We start from the raw sequence: 27,225 nt of genomic DNA, 5'->3' as shown, positions 1-27,225 counted from the left end.
AATGATAACTCTTTGGAAATAAAAAGTTTAATTTAAATTTGGCACAGTTTTAGACCTCAGTCTATTTTATTGTATTTCATTCATTCATTCTTAACTCATTTTTCTGTGCCAGTCCTGAAAGACTTATGACAAGGAATGCTATCCACCTCCAGAAAAGAACTGTTGCAGTCCTTTTTTATAATAATTATATGTACAGTTTTATTTTGATTATATATGAGTTTGCTCTTACAACAATGACCAATATGGAAGTGTATTTTGCATGATGATAAAAATAAATCAAAAAGAAGATTTTCCTTTGCACAAGACTCTGAGATATTGATGTTATTGAAAATGGAAAGAATAGACTAGTTCTTCTCCTTAAGGAGTTAACAACTTGTGACCAAGCCAAAACAAAATGCATGCACAAATAGCAATAATGATAGAATGTGACAAAGTGCTGAGAGAAGGGCACAAAACATTATAGGAGGAGGACACAGAAAGGACAGACCACAATCCTATAACAAGGAATTGCATAAATTTCAAGGCTGTGGGGGGGAAATGGAAGCAACTAGGATTTGGATCCAGAAGACCTGAGTCCAACTCAGCCCCTGAATTGCCATGTAACCTTGGACACTATGTTATCCCAACCTACTGGCCTTGCTTTTCCCATCTTTATGGTGAGAGGGTTGGATGAGAAGACATCCAAGATCCATCTTGATTCTAAAGCTATGGTTCAATGGTCCAATTATCCAATGGTAACATTCTAATAATCAGATTATCTGAATAAGCATAACTCCTCATTTCTCATCAGTCAGTATCAATAGCAGAAAGAGCTAGATTTGGATTTGGAATGAGACGACTTGAGTTTTACCACATGCTTGGGCACATCACAACCTACATGGATCTCATTTTCCTCTTCTAATAAAAAAGTGGAAGGCTTGGAATAGGTGACATCTAAGGCTCCTTCTAACACTGAGTTCATGGTGAAGGACACCACTTTCTTGAAGACAATTGTTTATTATATGTGAGTATAAGCAATTATGTCAAAGGGAAAAATATTCCTGATTGCTCAAAGAAATGAGGATCTCTTGTGGACATTACGAGCACAGAGTGCTTTGAAAATGAAGACCCTAAGTCTCAATGTCACAAGGTATATTGTGTGTTTGGCTGAAACATATACTGCATAGGAAGGAATAATAGCAGTTAAGGCTGGAAAGGGAGGCAGCGCCAATTTATGCACAGCCTCAAGTAATAGGCAGAGCAATATGAATTTATAGTAAGGAATTGGAAACTTTTTCCCATGGGCCAAATCTAGCCCAATGCCTATTTTTGTATAGCCTGAAAGCTAAAAATGGTTTGTGGGTTACTAAAAAATAGATGATGAGATGAATTTGTCTTATGAGCCATAGTTTGCTTACCCATGATTTATAGGAAACCACTTTAGCTTTTTGAGCAGTAGAGTAAAGTGACCAGATCATAAATTAGGAATATAATTGTGATATGTAAAAAATAGACTAGAATACAGGACTACAATCCCCACAAGCCTTTGCTCCACTTCCCCAAAATGCTTTGTAATATCACGGGAATTCTGAGGTGGGCCGAGATCGAGGAAGGATTTAAGCTGGTGGCAAAGGTTTTTGGCTTTTTTTTGGATTTCCGTTTTGGAGCAGATGTGGCTCTTTCCATAATGTAGGTGAGGTTTTGTCTAGGCCTCTGGCCTTTTCCTTATCTTGTATTTTCTTTAATCCTTAATCCTTAATAAACCTCTAAAAAAATATAACACTCCTTGCAGAGAGAAATTAATTTCTACCTGCCTCAGTCTCCCCATATTCCTAAATTTTAATCTTTACAGATACCACTATGAAGAGGGCAGGGAGCATCAGCAAAGTCCAGAAAAGCTTTTTACAATAGTCTAGACAGATGATAATGAAAACCTAAATGAGTATTAAGTTCATGAGAGAGGCATAAAACAAGGTGCCAGGTGAAGTCCTAGGAGAAAATTAAAAGAAAGGGCTAGATGAAAGAGATGTTGCAAAGGTGAGAGAATGGAACATGATAGATGACTGGAAATTAAATAAAGAAGATACAAAGACATACCAAGATCAGGGACATAGGAAACCTGGTGAATGGTGATGACTCAGATAGAAAGCAAGTCTTGCACAAAATACATGCTAATTTAACTTGAAGTTGGAGGGAGGATCAATTTTGGAGAAAAAATAATATGCTTAATCTTGGACAAGGTGATATTGAAGTGAACTGGGCACATTCATGGGAGATGCATCATCAGGAAGATGGAGATCCTAGCTTGGATCTTGGAAGCACAGAAAAGATCAAAGATTAAGGTTTAGAGTAAGGGAGGATATTAAAGGACATTTAATATAACCACCTCATTTTGCAAATGGAGAAATGGAGGCCAGATAAGGTTAACCAACTTGCTACAGGTAGTAAATGGTGGAAATAGAGTTTGTATACTGATCCTAGCTTTGTATACAGATCCTCTGACACCAAAGCCAGTGTCCTTTCCATTGTAATTTCCATTTATGCAAATGTTCTAAAGATGTGGGTATCATCTATGAATATAGGGCAGGCAGAAATCTTACAAGTGAATGAAATTGCCAAGATGTATATAAGTGTAGAAAAGGCCAGATAGAATTGAGGCTGAAGTAGATAGTGAGGAAGGGGGACATCAGGTATAAATAATTTTAAGATATATAGTAAAGGTGATTAGAGACAGAAAGGTAATTGAATGGAATACAAAATCAAGGAAAACTTATCTTTTGGTTTTGAGGAGATCAGGATGTAAGAAAGGTAAGAAAGAGCCTTTCGTATAAGTGAGAAATGGAAAACCAGATAGTCCAGAAGAGATTGCTGCTGAGACAAGGTCCTAAGAAGCAGGAGGGAAAGGAATCAAGGATACATGGATACTAATTGAGCTTAGTAAGAAAAAGGGATAAATCTTCTGTGTCCAGGGAAATAGGAAGGGTTAAAATGATAAAAGAAATTGATGAAGGGAAGAAAAGAGATAAGGGAGCTTGTATTAGTTGGTCTCAAATCTTCTTAATTTTATTAGAAGCTAAATCATCTAGCAGAGATTAGCAACCTTAGAGTCAAGAAGACCTGGGCTCAAATCCCACCTCAGACACTTATGGGTTTATAAGATCCTGGCCAAGATACTTAATCTCTCAGCCTTGTACATCTCTCTCTAATAAAATCAGTTGCAAAGAAGGTCCTGACCAGCATTGGTACAGTTTTCTCACCTGAAAGTTCATTAAATCAATGAAATTACAGATCCAGTTTCTATCCCTATCCTAACCTAGGTCATCTGTTGTAATTCTGAGGACTTTGATAGGATTAGGGGCTCAAGAAGAAAAGATTGGGGAATGAGTCACAGTGGGGAATTAAATAGGAAGGTGATAAAGTTAAATGTAAAGATTTTTCAGTCAGCAGTAGCAAAGAGCCAGCTAAGGTAGTGTGGTAAACCCATTGGATTCTGTTCCAGTGATGCCCTGGAGTAGAAGTGGTAGAATCAAGTTTTGTGGGGTGCCCAGAGATAAGGTTTTTGAGCAACAGAAACAGAAGAAAGTCATTAGGCAAGGAGTTGCAGAGTAGTGGAAGACTAAAGCTATGAGCAGGGACTTAGAAAAATATGAATGGATGGACAAATGGATTGAAGACTATTCACATTAGGAAAACAGTAGGTCCAAGATGAGACTGGGAGGAGAGATAGAATGATTGGAAGAATGAAATTCCAGTATTCCAATTTTTGGAGATGGTATAATTTGGAGACAGTATGAGGTCTAAATTGTGACAATGCTGGAGTGTGATTGAAGCCAAGTGGGGAAGGCAGTTATTAGATTTTAAAACACTGAACGATTCTATGATCCAATGTAATATATGATCAAATCTATGATCAAGCTTGTATTCTCCAAGACAGGTAGAAATATGGTGTCATAAAAGGAAGAACTGAGTTCAAATCTTGGCTCTCCAGTTGAATTGAACTACTTATGTGATATTGAGCAAAGAACTACATGTGTGTGGACCTCAGTTTTTCTGGTCTGTGAAATGAGGGGTTTCTAAGAAACTTTGGTCCCAAATTCTATGGAACAATAGAGGATAATGGAGTGACAAGAAAAAAGCATGACCGAGGTACTTAAATCATTGAAAAAGTTGAGAGTGATCTGGATATCCATGAATGGTTGTAATAAATACTAAGAAATTTCTAGTACAAATGAAGAAAAAGCTCTCCAAATATGAAAATTAAATAAAAATCTGAAAAACATTATTAGAATTGACAAAGCAAATAACCTATTTGTGATCAGACAAAAATTTGAAATGATAATGGAAAAGAGACTAGATTACAAGTACTAGTCTGTACTAGTAGCTGGTCTGCTTATCCAAACTCCAGCTGGATTGGGTGTAAGAGGCAGGAGAAAGTAATACCCAGTCCTTTCCCATGAATGCCAGCACCAAAAGAATATTCTGTGCCATCCCTATCCAAACCCCCAGAAGGGAACAAATTGGTACCTACCCACACACATTTCCCTTACTTCCTCTCATAAGCTGATGAAAACCAATTTAGCTGATATAGCTATAGTCTGCTTTCCAGCCTTTTGCTAAAATGGTACCGACAGGGTTAACTTCTCTACATCCCCCAACTCAATCCTTCAGAGGTCATTTAGAAAATATCCCCACTTTACTGGTCTTATAGATAACAGAGCAATATCTCATTGTTAGACTGGTTCTTTGTGTCAAACGATATATACATTTCAGTCCTGAAGGGTTTTGAGTATGTGACTGAAGTATAGATACCTCCCCACCAAATGTGTTGTCGACTTCAGACATGGAAGTCACCCAAAAACACTGTTGCTGTTAGTAGCTGATTTCTTCCTCCCCTTGTGAATAGTAATAAAGTTGGTTAAAGCTATCTCTGTGTGCCAGTTACTCTTCATCTGAACTATAAAATACAACCTCACCAATCTCTCCTTCTCTTCCCCTCCCCCTAGGCCAGCAGGCACGTGCCAGTAATGAGCAGTCTGATTCTGTGTGGTTCTGGTCTCCATTAATAAGCCCTGCAAGACTGATAAATTGGGGATTCATGGTGCCTGCAGCCTTTCAATAAGGCAAGTTGTTATGGAAACCAAAGGCAGACCTCCGTGTCCAGTCTGACACATTATTGATCCCATAAAAAAATGAACTCAGAAGTTAGAAAGGGCTATTCCAGTTAGCTCCTGCCTATACTTTTCTGATTTATTTTAAAAATATCTAATGACCTTCTGTGAGACCTAGATCTTTCACCTACAAAATAGTAAATGCTAACTAGCTCTCTCTCTCTCTCTCTCTGCCTCTCTGTCTCTCTCTGTCTCTCTGTCTCTGTCTCTCTGTCTCTCTCTCTGTCTCTCTCTCTCTGTCTCTCTCTCTCTCTCTCTCTCTCTCACACACACACACACACACACATACATGCCTTAATTATAATGAAAAAAAAATTTAATCTCTAGCTGGAAAATCAGCCAGTCACTGAAGGAAGACAAGAGGAGGTACTGTAAATCTAATTTAGCCTTAGATCATTAATGCTGATTTTCCAAGCTATGAAGTTTAGTTCCAACCAATGTTTTCCCCACCACTGAAATGAAATAATAATCCAATCAAAGAAAGAATGACTCTAGTGTCTAACACTTGCATCTCAAGAGGCAGTATTCTGTTGCAAGATGGCCACCACCCACACAGAGCCCACTAATGCAAGTTTTAATTAGGCAGCTGTTACTTAAAATTTCATAGTATTGTACCCAATAAAAAGAATGTCTGGCTCCTAAATTGTCAGGATACAGTGCAAGGGAAAAGGACCATTTTTCTTGGGCTATTTTTTTTTAATTGGCTGGCAAGCTGCTCACAATAAAAAAAAAAAAAATCAGTTACTTTGTTTGGTTAATGAAACCAGCTTTGATGCAAGAAAATACCTAAATGAGCAGCCAATAACAAACCAAGACCAATTGAACATGCTTGCTGTCCAGGCTCATCATCACCAAGCCAGCCTCTGTATTAGATAGAACAGGCCAGCACGCCATTGTATCTTGGTGAATTTCCAATATGTACCCAGCAGAGGGCACCAATGTAATTCGGTTCTTGGCTATTGGGTCTGTAGATAGATGAATACACCAGGAATCCTTTTCAGGGGAAGGAACATAGGAAACAAGGAGAGCAGGGTGTGGCAAGGGAGAAGGGGAATACAGGAGTTAGCTCATGCCTCAGCGCTACAGTGAATGAATATTCATTTTAGTGTATCCTAAAATTTGGTTTCAATCCAGGTTTCATTAAAAGAGAAATGATTAAAAATTGTGTTTGAAGGTATTGGTCTTTGAAGCAATCTTCCCTGAGTACTGACATTTAGATAGCACTCAGGTTCACAAACTGTTTTCCATACAGGTCTCTCCTCTGCATGAGTTCCTGGGGTTCCCCAATATCTCCATGCAAGTTTTGGGGGCAGCTAGGAGGCTCTGGGGATAGAGTACTGAGACATGTAAATCAGGAAGACACTAGTTCAAGTCTGACTTCAGTCATTTACTATAGGTGGAACTCAAGGTAAGTCATTTCACCCTGTTTGCTTCAGTGTCCTCATCTATAAAATAAGAGAAAGAAAGAAAGAAAGAAAGAAAGAAAGAAAGAAAGAAAGAAAGAAAGAAAGAAAGAAAGAAAGAAAGAAAGAAAGAAAGAAAGAAAGAAAGAAAGAAAGAAAGAAAGAAAGAAAGAAAGAAAGAAAGAAAGAAAGAAAGAAAGAAAGAAAGAAAGAAAGAAAGAAAGAAGGAGAGAGGGGGGGAGAGAGAGAAAGAGGGAGGGAGGAAGGAAGAGAATGAAAAAGAAATGGCAAACTGCCCCAGTATCTTTACCAAGAAAATGGGATCATGAAGTCAGACATGACTATAATGACTAAACAACTGACATCTCATTTGATTTCCCCAACAAATCTTGTGAATGCAATTATTAATGCTATTATTTTTCACATTTTAAAGAGGTGGAAAGAAGGCAAGAGAGGCTAAATTGTCCAAAATAACATAGCTTGCAGGCATTTGAAATAGTTTGAACTTGTCTTCCTATAATCACATCTAACAATTTCTTCACACTAGTCTCAGTCTAGAGACTGAACTGACGAATAGATTCTGTTTTATTCTGCAGTCTGAAGCCCCTCTAAAAGTCTGACCTCACCTTACCTATTCATTCTGATTTTTTAACTCCTTTTCAATATAGACTGTTGGTAATCAGACTGATCTCACTGTACCACTTAGGATGCACCATCTCCTTTGCACATCAATGTCTTTGTACATATTGCTCTAGCCAGTAGGAATATCTTCCTCTCTCCCCTCTGTCTATTGCACAGTGGAAAGATTTGGAGTCAAAGGATGTGAGCTCACAAATATCCTCACTCTGTTACTCTCTGTGAGTATGGACAAGTCGCTTAATCTCCTGGGATCTCACTTTCCTCAAACAAACAGATTTTTTTTTTTATTTGAATCATAAATCTGGGCCAGGAAAGGACTGCACAAGCAGAAATCAGAGATACAAAATTAAGTAACTTACCTAAGGTCATAAAAGAAGAAAGTAACAAAAGTGGTTTCAGCACAGATCCTCAGATTCTAGATACATTTATTTAGTTAGTTAGTTTTTCTTTTCCTCCATTATACTATGTCTGTTAGCTCTAATAAACCTACCCATCCTGCAATGCCCATCATAGTCCCAAGTCAAGCCCCATCTCTTCCAGAATGCCTTCCCTAAACCCTCCAAAATCTTCATTATGTTGTGCCTTTTAACTCCTATAGGATTTACAGTCTACACTGAACAATTTACTGCATAATTATATTACCTATCATTTTCTAATTTTGTGTTCCTAACGAGATTGTAAAATCATGCAGGCTTACAATGGCAGGAGCCACCTTTTGCATTTCTCAGGATAATAATAAGAGTTTATACATATATCATTTAGCCTCTATGGGCCACAATTCTCTCTTCTATAAAATACTGGCTTTGATAAAGAGCCTTTCAGTTCTGTGATGCTGATTTAGATATTAACTGCTGATTGATCAGCTTCTGAAAGAGTTATCAGGAAAATCCAAAGATTTTTTTTTCATCATACCTACATGGGAGCATTATCTGATGGGGTAAAACAGAAACTGCACTTGAGACAATGTGGAGTAGAGGAGAAAAGCTGATTTTCTGGTTGTTGTTGTTTCTTTCTGTTTTTATATTCTGCTTTTCAAAGACTTTTCCAGGAATGCATTACAAAATATTCCTGCACAGTCCAATGAAATTCATTAGTCCAAGGTCTGCTTACTAGTTGATGGCCCATTGATTATGGCCTAAACAATTTTTTAAAACTCTGTCTTGGAATCAATATATTGGCTCCAAGGCAGAAGAGTGGTAAGGGCTAGGCAATGGGGGTCAAGTGACTTGCCCAGGGTCACACAGCTGGGAAGTGGCTGAGGCCAGATTTGAACCTAGGATCTCCCATCTGTAGGACTGGCTCTCAATCCACTGAGCTACCCAGCTGCCCCCTCTTTCTCTATATATTAAAAAATCTTAAAAGGTTTTTGGGAAAAAGAGATCCTTAATTCTAAATTTCAGATAATCCTGAGTAAAGCCATACTTTTTATAGTTAGTTCAACTTTGAATCACAAAGATCATTTATTAAGAAGTCACTTAACAAAAACAAAGATTCATAGAATATTAGAGCTAAAAGGAGCCTTCAAGGTAATGATTAAGTCAACCTCCCTCATTTTCCAGATGCAGAGATTCCGGACAGAGAGATTATGAAGAGACATCCTCAAATCCATATAATTATTTAGTTGAAGAATCAAGATTATCCAATTCCTAAACTAAATGCACAGACCCACACTTCTACTTCATATCTAGTTTCTCTGTTTTCTTTTTCTCTTTCTTTTCTTCTGCTTTTGATTTTTCAGTTTCCCCTTTTGCCTCCTTTTTTTTTCCTCTGGATCTCAGATTCCTTATTTTCATCAAGAGGAGTGTGCTTAAATGATCTCTAAGGTCTCTAGTCCTAAATCCATCATCGTATAGTTTTCTTTCTTCATTATTTGAACTATGAGACTGATAATCTCTCCTCACTCCATGAGAAGACAAGAAACTCAACTGAATTGTAAGCCATTCCAACTTCTATTATGTCAGTGTGCCTTAGGGACATCTCAAAGTATATCACAGAATGAAAGAGCCTAGGAAACACTGATGTGCCATAATTATATTTTCTAACAGAGCTAGGCTCCAATATCAAATTCCCCCAAGAGGTGCTCTGATGGTCTTAAGTTAAAAACTTCAGGTTACATAAAGGAATTGGTTCTCTTTCAGTGTATCAAATTGACTTCAGAAGAGGAATAAACATTATAGACGGAATCCCTACAGATGAGTGAATATCAGCATCTGCATTCAAAGCCAAGTAAGTATTTCAAGGAAGAACAAAAGAAACCTAGACTTCATCAGTAAATTTGCCTGGTATTATGGACAGAAAGCCAAACTTGGAGTTGGCAAGGTGCAGGTTCAGGTTCTGCCTCTGATAGACCCTGGCTGAGAGGATGGTCGGGTCAATTAACCTCTCGATGGACCAGGCAACTCTCTAAGATCCTAAATTTCAGATGATTTACCCATACACCTTTAGAAATAAGAGTTCCTTCATTAGTGAAAGCATAAATTCAGGCTGCCAGATTAAAATAAACAAAAATTTTCCCGTGGACACAATTTTTATCACTTTTATCAGATTCACAATTCCATCGTGCATCTATAAGCTATCTGTAAAACTACTTGATTTTGGCAGAGTGTGTAAGATGGTTCATGATTACATAAATGATGCCACATTTCCCCTTCAGAGTTTCAATTCCCTGCAGTAAAGATCATTAGCCCTGAGCCAATGTGCCACAGAGCAGTTTCTATTTAGCAGCAGTCCAACTCTGGGGAGGCACAAACAATTGCCTTCCTCTGTTACTAGAAAGCAGGGGAATCAAGTGTAAGTTTTTTTATAATGCCATTCGAACACACGTGTTTATAGAGCAATTAAAGAGACTAGAAATAAAATTTAATAAGGATTTTTTTCTTTGAGTATGACCAGGGTTTTGCTGTATGCATCACACTCATGAAGTCTTTTAGGTGATTAGGCAGGCAGTTTTCATGTCTGTGTCCAATTTGACCACATTATGGGGGAAAAGCCTTCTTTCTAGATATAAAATATGAAGAATTTACAGGAATTACACATCTAAATTATATGTAATAGTTTTAACATTTCATAAAGCTGATGGAACAGATGGAACAAATGGAGATTCTATGTTGATATAAATTTATACACACGCATATATAGAGGCAGCTAGGATAGAGTTGCTGGGGTTGGAGTCAGGAAAACTCATGTTCATAAGTTCATATCCAGTTCATATTCACATCTATCCATTGATGATGGATGTGATTCTAGCCAAGTCACTTAATGCTATTTGCCTCAGTTTCCCCACCTGTAGAATGAGCAGCAAAATGAAATGACAAAGCACTCCAGTATATTTTCTATGAAAATCTTACAGGGCAATACAAAGAGTCAGCTATGGTGGAAATGACTGAAAAACAACAAAATAATAGATATGGATTTTTATAAGGAGACTATTAGATAGATCTAGCTATGTACAAGGCATCCTCAAAGTCTTAGTTATAATAGGAATTTGGATTTAGTATAGAAGTTTAGGGATAAGGACTGAAGAGGTTGATTTTAGCATTGAGTGGAAGGTAAGACCTGGAAGTAAGGTTCTCTTAGAATGCCGAGAAGTGAGCTGGAAAGAGCCAACTGAAATTCAGTGGCAGTTGCTTTTCCTGACAACCAAAGAGCTGCGGTCAACTCTTCTCTCTGACCAGATACCTGAGTTTTGAGAGGAAGTGAAAGAAAAAGCTGCCTGGTTCTTATTCTCTCTGACCAGAGACTTGGGCTTGAGAGGAGGAGAAGAAGCCCTAGCTGTTGTTTTATTTGTATATATTAGTATACTGTTTCATCAAGTTTTTGGAGATCAGTAAGACTATGTCTGTGCTGTAAACTCTGAGGGTTACCTAAGAGCAACCACTCTGTTCTAGTGACTCTCAGTCAACTGGTTTTTATCACTGTTAAATTGAAGATGATAGTAGTAGTCATAGTCTCTCGGTAACCGAGGATGACGATTGTCTTTGTGCATTTTCATCTATGACAGATGAGTGTGCACAAAGACACTTGTAAATTGAAGAGACTATTTAAGGACTATAGATCACGTTATTAGTAAGGATAAGTAGAATAGGGCTTTTTAGTTAAAATAGGAATTTGTAAGTTAGCCTGGCTAACCCCCAGGAAAGAAGTGGTTCCTTGTGGAACCAGGGTTTGGGGTGCAGTTAGATTTCCCTTAGATTAGCAATCCTTTTCCTTATCCTTACTTTTGTATATTTTTACTAAATATTAATAAATAGATTTGTATATATCAGCAGAGTCAGAGTTCCTTGTGCTGAGCCCAGAGAAGGGAAGTTATTATATAGTGCAACTTTAAGTTTAGTAGCTTATACACATTCACATGCAAGACTTATATCAGTTTTAAGTTATTAAAAAGATGAAAAGCATATATATATAATATATGTGTGTAAAGATTATATAAGCAAATAACTTATATACACTGCACACTTTATTATATATGTAATGATTAAACACATATGTGAAGACCATATATATAAAGTATACACATATGTTTGATTTGTATATATGTATGTAATGATTAAACACTTCTATATGTAAAGATTACATGTAAGTATATACATATACATGCTTTATACATAAAGATTTAAAGCTTACATATATGAAATTTAATGTGTGTATATAATAAATGCTTATCTATATATGGAAAGTATATGTATACTTTATATATGTAAATATTAAAAGCTTACACATATGTAAAGATTTTATATATATAATATTTATATACATATATAAAGTATATACGGGTATATATTTTATATATAAAGATTAAAAGCTTACATATACATATATAAATATAAAGCATATATACATAAAGGCCTAACATATTCACATATTCTTTATGCATTCATACTTATATTTGTACATCTATATTTATGCTTTCTATCTTTAAGAGCTTAAAACTGATCTAAGTCTTTTGGAACACTTAAAAGTTTATATAAACTCATTTAATAGTATCAACTATTAAACTATATATATATATATATATATATGCACTGATAGACATTTATTGTATTAGAGGCAGCAAAGTGGATTAGTGAGTTAGATGAGAAATGCTGAATTCAAATCTGGCCTCAGACACTTCCCAGCTGTGTGACCATGGGCAAGTCACTTAACCCTCATTGCCTAGCCCTTTCCTCTCTTCTGTCTTGCAACCAATGAACAATATTGATTCTAAGACAGAAGGCAAGGGTTAAAAAAATATTGGTTCTTCTGACCAGGGTTTCCTTGATGATATAAAGCTGGTATTGTTAGACTAGAAGTTCCTTGCAATTTGGGATTGTTTTATTGTTTGTATTTTTATCCCAAATGTCTCACAGTGATTAGCACATAGTAGGCGCTTAATAAATTCTTATTGATTTATAGATTGGCACCACTAAGACTCTTTACTAAATAATTTGGATATCATGTAGTCTTTGAAAAGCTAGATTTCTTTTACTTTGCACAAAATATCAAAATTGGACAAAATTAGAGCTAGAAGGAACCTAAAACGCCATTTAGTTCAACATGCTCATTTTAAAAATGAGAAAAAAAAAGACTCAGAAAAAATAAGTAATCTATTTAAGGGCTCCCCACAAGACTGGGAATTTAAATCCAGATAACATAACTCAGTCCAGATCTTTTAACCGTACCACCCATTCTTCTTAATGCAAGTTGTGCTGTCTACTGCTATGGCTTCCACTTCATCTCTAAGGGTCATGATTCTGAAATGCGGGAAACACAAGTTATGAGTCATGAATCCCACTGCATGCACAGGAACCCTTCTATTTAAGCATAGACGTACAACCCCTCAAACTGGGAGTGTTGATAAAACTGGCATATTTTGCAAGTGAAGATCATCTGGTGGTAAATGAAACCACCCAAGCAATACAGAGAAATGTCTGCCTAAAGGAATGAATAGAGTAATTTTGAACCAGACATTGCATATGGATGACTTTTAATCATGTCAAAACTGGAGGCCTTTGGAAAAATCATCTTTATAACTAGAAAATAGAAATGCATTTTCAAACAGGCCAATTCTTACCATTTATATTATTTTGAGTTAAAGTAGAATTCTCTGTGAACTACTTGACCAGTATAGCAAGAGGTAATTCAGATCAGACCACTCTGCAACTGCAAAACTGGCCCAGAAAAAAACAAAAGGAGAGTGGGGTCCATGCCTAATTCTCAAAATGCTTAACTCAGAAGACTGGACAATCAATATAGCTGCAATGATTCATTCCATTCAGCAATATCAGTTTTTAATAACCATTAGACTGATTTTTTCAAAACTAGCCACTGTGCAGGCTTTTTAGAGATATAAATGAGCCAGAAACAGAAAGACAGAGAGAAACAGATGGAGAGACAGAAACAAGGAAACAGAGGAGAGAGGGAAAAAGAGAAAAAAAAGATGATAATAATATTGACATCCTCTATTCCCTCCCTCTCCATAAATTTCAGTGCTCTGAAATGTCCCCAGTAGTATAAGTTGAGAGCATCATTTACACTAAAAATTATAATGAGAAAAGAGGGAAAGGCTGCTCTTCACAGGATATTAGAGGTTAGGAAAATCTTCAATGGTTCCAATGTTTTCTGAACCCTGAACTCATCTCTGAGAAGATAAAAAGCCTTTCAATTCATTAAAAAGATGCAACTCAGATCACAGTAAAGAGGACAATATAGTCAACCCTTCAGTAGCAATTATTTTTTCAACTGAATTGTAGCTTAGAGTACTAAACTTTAGCCTTTCCCTTAACCTTTAATAAGTTGACAATGCACAGGAGAAATGATTGCAAATTTGAAAACTAGCTCTCAGGGCATCACACATGTATTATATTGGAAACCATTATTGTACTATGAGGTTTTTTAAGAGCTCTTAAAATAAAAGCTAATAGATTTAAGCTTGATTATTTTAATGGGTTGAAATTCCATAAAAATTGAATGAATAATATTGTTCCGCTTCATATTACAGCATATATCAATCTATGGTAATGATGAATTTGAATGGAAATGACAGAGAAATTAATATAAGGAAAGGCTAAAGGCAAAGAGGCTGTGAAACAGTTTGACAGTGATAAAATTTTTTTCTGATATTATTATATGCAACAAATATAATAAAGTCTTTTTAAATTGATCTTATTTAACATGTAGAATGTGTGCATAGCTCCTAATGAAACAAATTCTTATCTGAGGACCATGAGTCATTTTTCTAGTTTTACAATCATCACTGACTAATTCTAGACTGTCAATGACTTATTTGATAATACAAAATCATAAAATCTTGGAAATTGCCTACATTCTTAGATACCATTTAGATTAATCAAATCAGGATTTCTCCAAAAGTAGAATTAATAGAGAATGAGAAATGAGAAAGGGGTGGGGGACAGGGAGGAACCCTTATTCCTCCTGAAACTTTATCCCCTTAACTAATGATTTTCCCCCCATGGGGACAATGAGACAAGTTTAGTTAGGGAGCCCTGTTATGGTTCAATAAACTCTTTAATATGTTAGACACACTTTTGAGATATCCAGTTTACTCTTGAAGACAACTGGGGGTTTTCTGGAATAATGAGTAAACATAGTGTGGCATTTTTAATAGAACTAAATTATTCTTGGAAGAGGATGGAACTGAGAAATTATTCTTTTTTAAAGTTCCCAATACTTTTTAGTTAAATGACATTTGGCAAGTCACTTGTCCTCTTTAAGCCTCAGTTTCTTCATATATAGATTGGAAAGCCTGACAGCATCTGCCTCACAGGGTCTGATTTATTTGTTTTACTTTATTTATTGAGGATCAAATAAGATGTCTATAAAGGGCTTTACAAACTTTAAAATGACTTATAAATTTGAACCATTATTATCTGAAGACAAAGCAGGGCTTGGCAGATCAGGATCCAATTCTTTATATACTAGATGTTTTGCATGCCACAATCTCATTTTTCAGATTACTGAGAAAATCAACAAAACTAAAATTAAAATGCAGTGATGAAAGACCCTATGTGAATTCATTGTTGATTATTCAGTCCATCAGTCAATAAAATAGATTAAGTGTCTATTACATGCTTGACACATTGCCAGATACTGGGTATACAAAGAAAGGTAAAAGTCCCAGCCTTCAAGAAGTTTACAATCTGATGGGAGAGACAGCATGCAAACATCTGTGGACAAACAAGCTATATATAGGAGAAATAGGAGACTCATACCAAATAATCTATGCAGACCACTACTAATTAACCAGAAATTTTCTGTAATTTCTTGAATTTTTCTTTCACTCTGGATCAAAATTTTTGTGATAGCTCCAATCAAGACTATGTGATGAAATGAAACATAGAAAAACTTTTATTTAATTTTCTCTTCCATCTTTCTCCTCTTTTGAATACTGGCAAGAAGAAACAAAATGGTTTTCTAATAGTGCTCCCATCAAACTTTCACTAATAGCAAGAAAATCAGAATTTGACAGCAAGGAGAGAAAAAAATGCTCTGGTACTGGGCTCTTCCCAAGATTAGCTAACTTCTGTCACTAGGGAATAAGCAATAAGTACAGTGCTTAATCCTTGGCTGTTCTTAACCCTTTAAATTGGACTAGCAGGAATTCCATAGTGGGAATGTTCTTATCTCTTTACAGACTACTCCTCTACATTACATCCGTCATAGTGCAGATATTTGGAAGAAACAAATCTACTTCCCACCACAGCCCAGTGGTCTCAACAGTTTACCAGCTGTTAAACCACTTACAAATGTACTACTGGGAGCCTTATAGAAAAGAAAAGTAGGCAACAGGAGGGTCCAAAGTCCTGCTTTCTTTCTCCCAACAGAGATGGTAAGAGAGTGTTGAACTGACTCAACTGTCAACAGCCACAGCATTTTTTAACAATGGCAAGGAAAGACTGGCTAAAAACATAGAACCAGGATAAGTAGCTGAAGGACCTGGCAGCTCTTTCCTCCCCTGCACAGATCTGCCATATTCACTGGCAACCTCTCATATGAAGATGCCTACAGGTCATTTCTAAGACTATAAAGAAATTAATCACATACTATTTGGGAAGGGATAGTGCTTCTTTGTCTTTAGTTCTCAATATGGTTCTTATAATATTGCAGTCTTCACTTTAGTCTATGAAAGCCCTAAGTGGTTTGAGTTCTGGCTATTCCAGTAATGATTTCTACTTCCATATGACCCTCAAAATCTGCTAGTGGGCTTCTAGCCACAGTTCAAAGTAGCCTCAGGGTTTTTGGTGGCAGTTTTCAATCTCCACACTGCCGGCCCTAGATAAGCTGGCCTTTCTTTGTCTGCCATAATGCCGATAGCTCAAACTTCCAGATAAAACAGCATTTCTCATAGTATATTGAGAGTGAACATTCTAGTAGCTGTTGAACTGTTATTAAAATTAATTATTTTACTTTATTTTAATGTTTACAACCAAAAATGTTTTTTCAAAGGTTGATTTTTTTAATGTTCAATGGAGTTTTTCCTCATTCAGTTCCATTCATTGGATATTTATTGAACATGTATACATATCATCGAAGTAAGCAAGTCTGTGGAGAATTTCCTTCTATTAATGCAGATTGGCCCCTTCTTTGCAATTCAAGAGTTTTAGGGACTTATCTAAAGCACAGAGAGATGCTTAGCTGCTTATAAACTGTACCTAACTCTTAATCTGTAAATCTATGAAGCTTCCTACTCCAAGTCCAGGCCCCATTTCACTGTACCACCTGGCCTTCTCATAGTAATTATAATTAATAGCAAAAAAGGAAAAGCTATTTCAGAGTTGGATCAGAAGAATAGCACCCCCCCAAAAAAGAGGGTCCAATGATCCTAAGGGAAATTTTATTTTCATGATCTTCAAAGTTGGTAATTTGCAGAATAAAAGGTTTCTTTATTTTTCATGGATGACTACAAAGACAACTGCAAATAAATTTAATGTTCAACCTCCTAGCCATCAAAGATCCCATAAACCCAAAGCAGTACAAGAGAGAAATGACACTCTCTTCAGGAACAGAGATGCACTGCAGGGCTTTTCCATGATCTACTCTTTCATATGGTCCAAGTCCCAAACAAGTGATATCCCAAAAGTCTGTATATTCTCTGATGCCCTTTATTCTGAAATAGCTTCCCCTGCACATTTTGTGAATAGGGGGAAGGAAGAAGGAATGCTATAAGAGCATACTACAAGAACACAGTTTCCATACAAGCCAATTAATTCTCTCCTGCCTCACTATACAATCTAAGGGAAATCAAGAACCTTGCCACGCAGAGTCATTTTCTTTCTGCAATTGTGGGATACATTAAAAACTGTAAGATTTTAATGGCCCAGAAAATAAAGCACAACTTTCCAATGGTTCCTTGATCAAATCTCTCCAAGCTGGAAAGAAAATGAATTTTCGCATATTAGCTATTAAGGGATGCTTTTTTTTCCTCACAAAGAACCTTATTTTAAGAGATTTAGAGATAATACTTTAGTACTGAAAGACTTCTTTACAGTATCAATTCCCTGTATAATACCTGCTATAAAACTGGGAAACTGGCTTGATAATAGCAAGAAATCATTAGTAAATTTCAATTTCTTCAAAAATGCTTCAAAATTATATTTTAAAGTTTTTTCTATGATTTACTTCATCATATAATCTTGTTTGGAGGTATCAAAAGAAGTCTGACCTAGACTGAAAGAAAAATTCCAGAAATTACAGTATTTTCCATTTAATTAGTATGTATATATAAAATATAATATTAAAGCTACATATTATATATTAATTGCATCTACTGTAGAGGTGCATATACTTAAATATATAGAAACCGAGACAGAAAGCTAGGTAATGTCATCACAATATTATAAAGCAGTAATTATCAAGACCCTCTGGTACCAGCTAAGAAACAGAGTGGAGAACCAATCAAATAGATTAGACACTCAAACTGCAATTGTAAATAACTATAGTAACCTAGTGTTTGGCAAACCCAACTATCCAAGCTTTTAGAAAAACTCACTATTTGAAAAAAAACTGCTGAGAAAACTGGGAAACAACATGGCAGAAATTAGGCATAGACCAACACCTTTCATCATATACCAAAATAAAGTCAAAAATAGATAAATTATTTTAAAATAAGGTTTGATAACACAAACAAATTAGAGAAGCACAAAATAATTTACCTCTCAGATCTATGGATAAGGGAAGAATTTAGGTCAAAATAAGATATAGAAATATTATGCTACATAAAATAGATAACTGGAAGAACTTAGGTCAAAACAAGATATAGAGAATATTATGATAGATAAAATAGATAATTGACGTAAATCAAAAATGATTTGCACAAACAAAAGAAATGTAATCAAAATTAAAAGGCAAATAACAAACTGGGAAAAGGTCTTCACAGCAAGTCTCTTCAGTGACTGGAGGGGAAAAATCTTTCAAAAATGCTAATAAGATCAGTCACCCTGAAAATAATCAAGTACTTGGGGATTTTGAAGGTAGTGCTATATGAGGTTTCTACCAAATGAACTCAAGTGGAGATTCTATTCAGTTGTCTTCATTTGTCAAGTAGGGAATTATTTGTTTACTCATTAGAATACATGGAACCTTTAGATTCTAGACAGATTATTTTGCCTGATTATTTCAGTACCATAGACAGCACCTTGACAATATTAGTTCACATTCACAATTGGGAGTGCTTAAACTAAATCTAAGTCTCTTGAATTTCAGTTTTGTTCTCTTTGCATCATGGCATACTTTTATTATGAAACTACATTGCTACATACCCCTGGTGGAAAACACTATTAGAAATACACATGAAAAGTTTTTTTTTTTCTTATAAACTTAGGAACCCTTATTCTGACACTAACAAATAATTAAGTCTTTGATTCATTCATTTGACATGGCATAATTAGAAGGAAGAAGACTGGTCCCAGAAAAGAGTTCCAGAAAGTAGGAAATTATGAATGCAGAATGTTACATATACTGCCAGCTATGTTTGATGTTTTATTGGTATTGAGGGAACTATTTTTTCCTGTCATTTATTAACTTTACCACAAATAATAGTCTGCTGGGTAGGGGAAGAGAAAAGACATATTCTGAAATGAAACTGTTAAAAAATAAAATATATGAATAATATTTTTAAAATTCAATGTATTTATTAAGCATTTGATCTGTCAGTGCATGGACATTGAAAGGTAGACATGTTATAAAATTTAGACATGACAGAACTTCATAAAGAAAGAAATGTCATCAATTGTCTAGATTGTTCCAACAGGTTCAGCACCACAATTATAAAAACCTTAAACATGACTAAAAGTGAGATCAGACATCAGACCTTCACTAAAATTTTTTTTAAAATATTTTTGGACTTAGCTAATTATCTCAGTGGATTGAGAGCAAGGTCCAGAGCCAAGGAGGTCCTGGGATTCAAATCTGACATCAGGCATTTCCTAGCTGTGTGACCCTGAGAAATCAGTCAACCCCTGCTGCCTAGCTCTTATCAATCTTCTGCTTGGGAGTCAATGCATAGTAATGACTCTAAGACAGGAGCTAAAGGTATTTTTTTAATTTAAGTAAAGTTCTTTATAGGACTTTATTTTGAAGGGTTGCTTCCTTTTTCTGAGATGTTGTGAAAATTCCAACCAATTTAAGAATAGAGATCTTTAACAAAAATGTATTCCTAAACTAGGTTGAAACCTAACATTCAGACATCCTTGATAATATCTAAACAAAGGTTATTAACCTTTTCTGTATTGTGTTGTATTTTTGCAGACTTGGGAAGCCTATGGATACCTTCTTGGGATGTCTTTTAATGCACAAAACAAAATATATATGATTTAAAAGGAAATTAGCTGTATTAAAGTAATATTGCCAAAATACTTTTAAAAAAATCACAGGCCCTCTGAAATATATACACAGACCCATTGGTAATCTATGGGCTTCAAATTAAGAAGCACTGATATAAACTAAATCATCTTTGTAGCTAATCAATGTCATGAACCTTTTAGCCCTAAGAGCTGGAAAAGTGTTTTCCTTCCCTTCAATTATGGACTAGTTATAAGAAGTTTTTAATTCTGTTTCAAAAATCCTTTATTGTACAAATAGAATTATAATGGGAGTCTTCACTCCTGACTACTTCATTAAATTGTGCTCTTTGCCCCAAGCTACAGCTGCTTAGTAAAATGTATACCACAGCCTACTCTCACATCTCACCTTCCTCCTTCCACCTTTCCCTGAGTATATCTTATGGCAGTGCTGGGGAAGGAAGAGAAAAAAATGCAATAAATGTAAACATGTATACTATGTTTATACTAATGTGTTTCTTATCTTTTAATAAAACAATACATCAGTGGGAGGTGTAATAGGCCTACTTTCATTTCTCACCTTTCTCTCACCTTTCCCTGAGAAAATCGTGTGGCAGCAATGGGAAGGGGTAGAGGAAAATGCAATAAATAAAAACATGCATATTACATTTGTGTATATGTGTCTCTTATCTTTTAATTGAAACAGTGTTGGACAGTGGGAAGTATCATAAAATCAGACAATAAAGTGTCACAATTCAAAAGAAGTTGACCATCATTCTTCTAGACAGACAGATGGAGAAATCAAGATGTCACATTTCTGTCTTTTAGTCATATAAATTAGGCATGCTTGTTAACAAATTCATTTAAATTTAATTCAATGAACATTTGTTGACTATATAGTATATTTAGAACACTGGGTTAGTATCCTGGATGTCTCATCCTTATTCATTCTTGAAATAGTTAAGTATCTACTATGTTCTGAGCCTAGTGAATGAATGAATGAAAAAAGTATTGATTAAGTATTTATATTCTGAACACTATGCAAAGCAATAGATGAGACACAAAATTTACATAATTCTATATTATATTCTAATAGGGAAATGTAACACATTCATAGCAAACTGCCACACTGAGTTTTACATGATCATTGGATCAATGATTTACAATGCTTTGTGAGGTCAAAAATTACCATCAGCCATGGAAATCAGGGACAAGTTTCATGAAGGAGTTTGAATTTGAACTGAGATTTGAAGTATGGGCAAAAATTCAATAGAGAAGGCAAGAGAAACATTCCAGGGGAAAGGAAAAACATGAACAAAGTCACTGAGGCAGGAAAGAACAGGTTGTACATATTTGGGAGATAGTGAACAGTCCAATTTAGCCAGAGTATAGAGTATGTGGAGGAATATCATATTAGAAGCAACTGGGTGAAGAAGTGGAGTCAGGAAGATTCATCTTACCGAGTTCAGATTTGGCTTCAGACACTTACTAGCTTTGTGATCCTGGGCAAAACTGTCAAATAAGCTAGAAAAGGACAATGCAAACCATTCTAGTACCTTTTGCCAAGAAAATCCCAAATAAAGTCATGAAGACACAACTGAACTACAGCAGCAACAACCATGATCTATTATCATTGCTGCCATAGTCAAGCAGCAAAGGAGAGGGCTCCATCTGTGGATGTCTATTACACACAAACCCTCAAATAAGCTTTTGATCATAGGAGCATAAATTTCAGGACTAAAAGAAAACTGTGAGGCCACATAGCATGCAAGGGACATCCTCAGAAGTTCATCATTGCTCAGGCTTTGGCCATTCCTTCAGAGACCTTGTTACCATTTACCTACCAATACTCCCCCCTTTTCTAACAAATGAATATAGCAAAATAAATGGTAGCAGAGATGGAAAATGGGCAGCAATATAGGTGAAAACTAGAGACATTGTCAGATAAAAGACAGGATTATCTTTTCAGAATTCAATATTAGGACTGAGACATGAAAGTAGGTAGGTAGTAAATAGATAGTTGCCTATGCAATTAGCTTCAGAATTCTTTTGCTAACCTTAATCCAATCCACTCCAACAAGTACTTTTTTAGCATATTCAAGGAATGATGCTGGTCTCTGGGTATATAGAGGAAAAAAATACACAAGTGTGCTCAAGCAGCTTACCTTCTCCTGAGGGAATACAATATTTAGACACATAGATATATGTACACAATATATACGCAATAATTTAAAGAGGAAGAATATATAAACACAAACAACTATGGGCATATCAGAAAGGCTGCCATAAGAGATAGCAGTTGCACTATACTTTGCAGGAAGCTAGGGAATCTAAGTTGTAGAGGAGAGTGTGCAAATCAGGAATGCATAATAACCTAGGCAAAGACACAAAAGCTGGAAACAGAATGCTGAATTTGGGAAATTATATCATTATCTTTAACCCTGATATTATGAAAAATGTAAAACTAACTTTAGAGAAAACCATTTCCCCAAAGGTAGGCCTACCTGCTTTTCAAATAGCTTTTGCAGCTTTGGATGTCTTATTCCTTTAAGAATCGTGGCAATACCAGGTAATTGGGCAGAGAAAGGGGAAAATTAAGGGCTTAACTTCATTCTGACTGCTATTGTTGGATAGACAATATTGGTTCAGCTATTGATGAGAGAGTCAAAGAGTGAATATAGAAATGGGGAGGGAATAAGAATAGCTTTCTGAGAGAGTAGGTAGTTTGAAGTAAAAAAACCATGTTTGTATATTTATGAGGAAAATGCTGCTTCACTTTGTCCTTTGACTACAAAATGGGAAGGCTAATACAATTGGAAACCACTGGGTTATTGTCAAGAAGGGCCAATAAAAATGATTACTCTAGCAATATAAAAACTACAGCATAAAAGTTTAATAATAAACAGTATTTAGAAAGCATTCTGCTGAGAATCTGACAGTGTACCCTTTTTTTAGATAGCATTTATAGGTTTTCACAGATCTCCTGAATTTCCCCTTTTTATGGACTATATGTAAATCTGGGAAATAGCTAAAAAAAATAAAACAAATTCAAATCAGAATTGCTTATGAGGCACCCCACAGTACAAATGTAAATATCTTGGAGAAATATCAAATCTTAGACATAAGATTAGACCATGCTTAGTGGAAACTATTTTATAATGTACATATCATTGGAGAGGCTGAGGAATGGAATTGATAATGATTTCACAAGGCATTTAAGAATAAAGAGCAAGCAGATTAGAAACAATGGTGTGGAAGGATAAAGATCATAGGATCACAGATTTAGGGCTATAAGGAGCCACGGAGGCTATTAAATCACCCTACCTCAATTTATAGATAAGGAAGCTGAGGCTCAGAGAGGTTGTCTTGTGCAAGACCATGTAGCTAATGTGTCAGAGGTAAGATTCAAATATTTGTCTTGCTAATTCTATATTTGTCATTTTGTCTACTATTCCATGTGGCTTCTACCTAATCCCAGATGGCATAGTGAACAAAGGCATGTGCCACATAAGTGTCCAGAGTTTTGTAGTTATGTAGTTATAAAATAAGAAGGCTTACTAGTTGGCCCATTGCATCTTCCAGCTCTAAATCTGTTTCTAGAATCATTAATACATCATCATGAATCACACCAGAAAATCAGAAAGACTTGCCCCAATGTTAAACATGCACCAATAAGCTTACCAATATTATTTCTAGAGAATCCAAAAAATGTTCCAGAAACATTTCATATAACATTGTGTTGTTGATTATATTTTATTTTTCAATTAATAAATATCTGTTTTTCTTTCTCTCCCTATATACTGTAAAGAAAAAGAAAATTTCCAAAATAAATATTAGCCAAATAAAAACTTATATATTGACCATGTCCAAAATTTTATAGATATCAATCATTCTGAACAGAGTCCATCACCTTTTTGTCAAAAATTGAGTAGAATGTTTCATCATTAGCCCTCTGAAATCATAGTTGCTCACTGTATTTCTCAGAGTTCTTAAAGTTTTCAAGTTTTGCCTAACACTGTGTATTTTGGAGTCAAATATTTTCATTCTACGGGATATGCTTCATTTAACATTAAATATTAACAAGCCTGCAGGAATTTGATTTATTTCCCATGAATCCTAAGAATCATACCTTTTATGTCTTTTCTTGATTATGAAGACTTATTTTAGACAAATGGAGGATCAAAAAGGAAAAACTCATCTTCTGCAATTTCCCTTCTGTTGATAATAATCTAACAGAAGTGATAAAATTATTCAAAAACATAATCCATCTAAACACCATAAAAATATTGAGTGACCTACAATTGCTTTTCTCAGTAGTAGCCGCCAAGCATACCATGGCAAACATCCAGTCAATGACACTGGCTAGTAGCCAGTTGGAAGTGTTACTCTTGGCAAAAGAACATCATCATGTAGTATTGCTAGCCTGGATTAGAGGAAAAGAAAGAGGTGAGCTCTAAAAAAGACAGTAGTGATGGGGTCTTGGGCTGGAACCTGAGGAAGTCAAAGGCAAAATTGAGGTCAACGAACATTTAGCAGAAAACTCTGTCTCTAGCTTTCTAGTAGAGAAATTAGCAGAGCCACATTGATCTATAGCAGGTTTCCTAATTAAAAAAATAAAGAGAAGTCTTAAGAATTCTCTCCCCGCAGCTAAAGAGTTAAATATTTTCAAGTAGAAAGATTGTTTTGAGATCTGAAAGGGGTAAAAATAAAAATACACTTAAATCCTTACACATGAGAGAGAAGGGGATGAGAAAGTAAAAACAAATGAAGACTTTGAAATGGTGAGGAACTTTTAATAACCTTATTGTCAGCCCATGAAAATCAATGAAGGTAAAGTTAATACACTGATTTTATCTAATTCAACCATGACTTACTGGCAGGAAGTATATTCTTTTATTTCTTTTTCTTTCCTTCTTTCCCCAGCTTTCCATTTTCCCTGTGTTCCATTCTTCCTTCCCTCTCCATGGTTTTCCTCCTTGTTGTCCCATTTAAATATCTATATAATCCCAAGAGTTGTTATAGGCAGTATGCTTTGAGGATCCCTTGCCAAAGTAGTCACCCAAATTTGAGAAAATTGAATTGGTAATATTGTAGGGTCAGAATCTCACATTGAGGGGAATCTTGATGATATTACCTGTCTCTTTTCTTCTAGATTGTATATGGTGATGGAGAAGGAGGGGGAAATGTTTTGTATTGTATTGTCTGTAAGCAGAAATTCAGACTGAGTGTCAATTAAAACATATTAAATATTACAAGTATACCCAGAGGGAAGGAAAAATTTCTTCAGAGAAACAGTGAAGACTCCTCACCTGGGACATTTAAACCTGGACTAAAATAAAATTTAATAGAAAGAAGTGAAAAATATTGTATAAAACCCCTAGAGACTTGAGTTTATGTAGTCTCATAGATCTCTTTGCCACCTCTAATTTCTGGGATCCCACAGAACTTACCAACTCAGAGTAATGTGTGCTTGTCAAATAGAGATGCCAAAACAAATATATCATCAACAAAGAAACCCCAAGTAATAAAGTTGAGTAAAAGATTTCTTTGTGACCAATGGAATTCTCTAATTTTGAATTTCCCTAATTATTTTCTTCACTGAACCATAGAATGTCAGATTTGAAGGGTCCTTGGAGGTCATCTATTCCATTTCCCTCATTTTTTCAATTGAGGAAGCTGAAATCAATCTCTTACATCACCAGTAAATTTATTTATTTCTTTATCTATGTCTTATTCTTATCATTTATAGATATTTTCATCATAATCTGATGAATCTTAACCTTTGCTTTGTGGAATGTGCTTCTTCTGTGTTATGGGGCAATAGAATGTAAATTTGTTGAAGACTGCCTTTTATATTTATATCTCCAGTGTCTATCACAATGCCTCAAATATGGTCAGTACTTAATAAATGTTTGTTGATTGACTTCTTGGTTTAAACTTCTAAGGTCATTGGCATTTTCCCATACCAAACAACCAAAAAGTTCACACAGATGTAAAGTAGTTTGAAAACTACAGAAGAAGAAGGCCTGGCACAGGCTGTAGGTTTTCCCTTCTGTTACTATGTGTTGAGGAAACAGATTGCAGAAGGCTGAGCAACTAAAAGCTTTGCCAGCTAAAACCACAGCAGGAGAGTTAGCACTGAGTTATCATCAAGGATAAGACTTGGTTGAAGGATGCTAATCAGGAAGGAAGAAGAAAGTAAGAAGAATGTGTCTATTTCTTGTTCCCCATAGTTGGTATATGGGTCTAGGATAAGAGCCCCCTTTTTTAATATTTGCCTTCTCTTTCTATTCATGTTGTCTCTCTCCAATTTGTATGTTTCCCTTATAATCCACTGATGGGAATCCCATTTTAAATCACCCAAGAGGATACTGGGCTGCTTTCAAAGAGCAGGAATGAAAGAAATCTTCGCCTACCCATAGGGATATGGCTAAAAGAAACCAGAAAAAAGGGGAAGTGACAAAATGACAGGCAAAAAGCCTTTCCTTCCAGACTATACCAGACCCCCACCTTTTCTGAGCCATTCCAGAATAAAGAAGGCATTTTGACCTAGTAGCCCAGACTCATAGTCTAGGTGACAGATCAAAATCATGGTGGCCCCTACTGGTCAAAGGTGAGTTCATTCAGCTTTGCTCAGTTGTAAATTTCAAAGGAACTCAATGAATAATCCCAAACAGAAGCATCTTGGAACCTTCATACATCAAGTCTTATGAGTTGATACTCATACCTCTATAGTTAATTTCCAACTATCCTTACTGAGGGTGAGAAGCTCTTTTGAAAATCAGCCAAATCTCATCCACTTCTGGCTACAGAATGCACTATGTAAGTCTCTGTTGCTGTGGCAGCAGCTGCATTCATCTACTTAATTATCTTTTATTTTTGCTAACATTAAAATTGACACCACCTAAGCATATGACAATCGATGGCAGGGGAGATATAGCCCAGAAACACTCTTGATTGGTAGGAGGGAGCCAACCTAGGATTCTGTTGTTTTGTTTTTCTGGAGATGATTCATAAAGTGGATACTCTGCCCATGGTTAATAGATAGTTGACATTATTTGTAATAGGTATTTCTTGGAGCCAAATGAATGAATATACTAGCTGATTCTCATTCAGAAAATATGCATGGTCTGAATAGGCTATGTCTACCTAGAACAAAGTGAAGTTTGGACCTGAATTATCCCGTTTAGCTATTTACATTGATCAAATTACAAAGCTAATTGCCAGAATCCCTCTTCACTTTGTGCTGGGCAGACCCAG

At 35.6% G+C, this 27,225-nt stretch overlaps 1 protein-coding gene across 1 annotated transcript in view; it reads right to left on the bottom strand.

The window, feature by feature from the left end:
- Window positions 1-27,225, bottom strand: part of GAP43 (growth associated protein 43) — a 134,715-nt gene that overhangs the window by 36,105 nt on the left and 71,385 nt on the right. The window lies entirely within an intron of this gene.

This window comes from Monodelphis domestica, chromosome 4 (assembly GCF_027887165.1).
Source record: "Monodelphis domestica isolate mMonDom1 chromosome 4, mMonDom1.pri, whole genome shotgun sequence".
Classification (NCBI taxonomy): domain Eukaryota; kingdom Metazoa; phylum Chordata; class Mammalia; order Didelphimorphia; family Didelphidae; genus Monodelphis; species Monodelphis domestica.
This window is presented reverse-complemented; position numbering and strand designations above follow the sequence as displayed.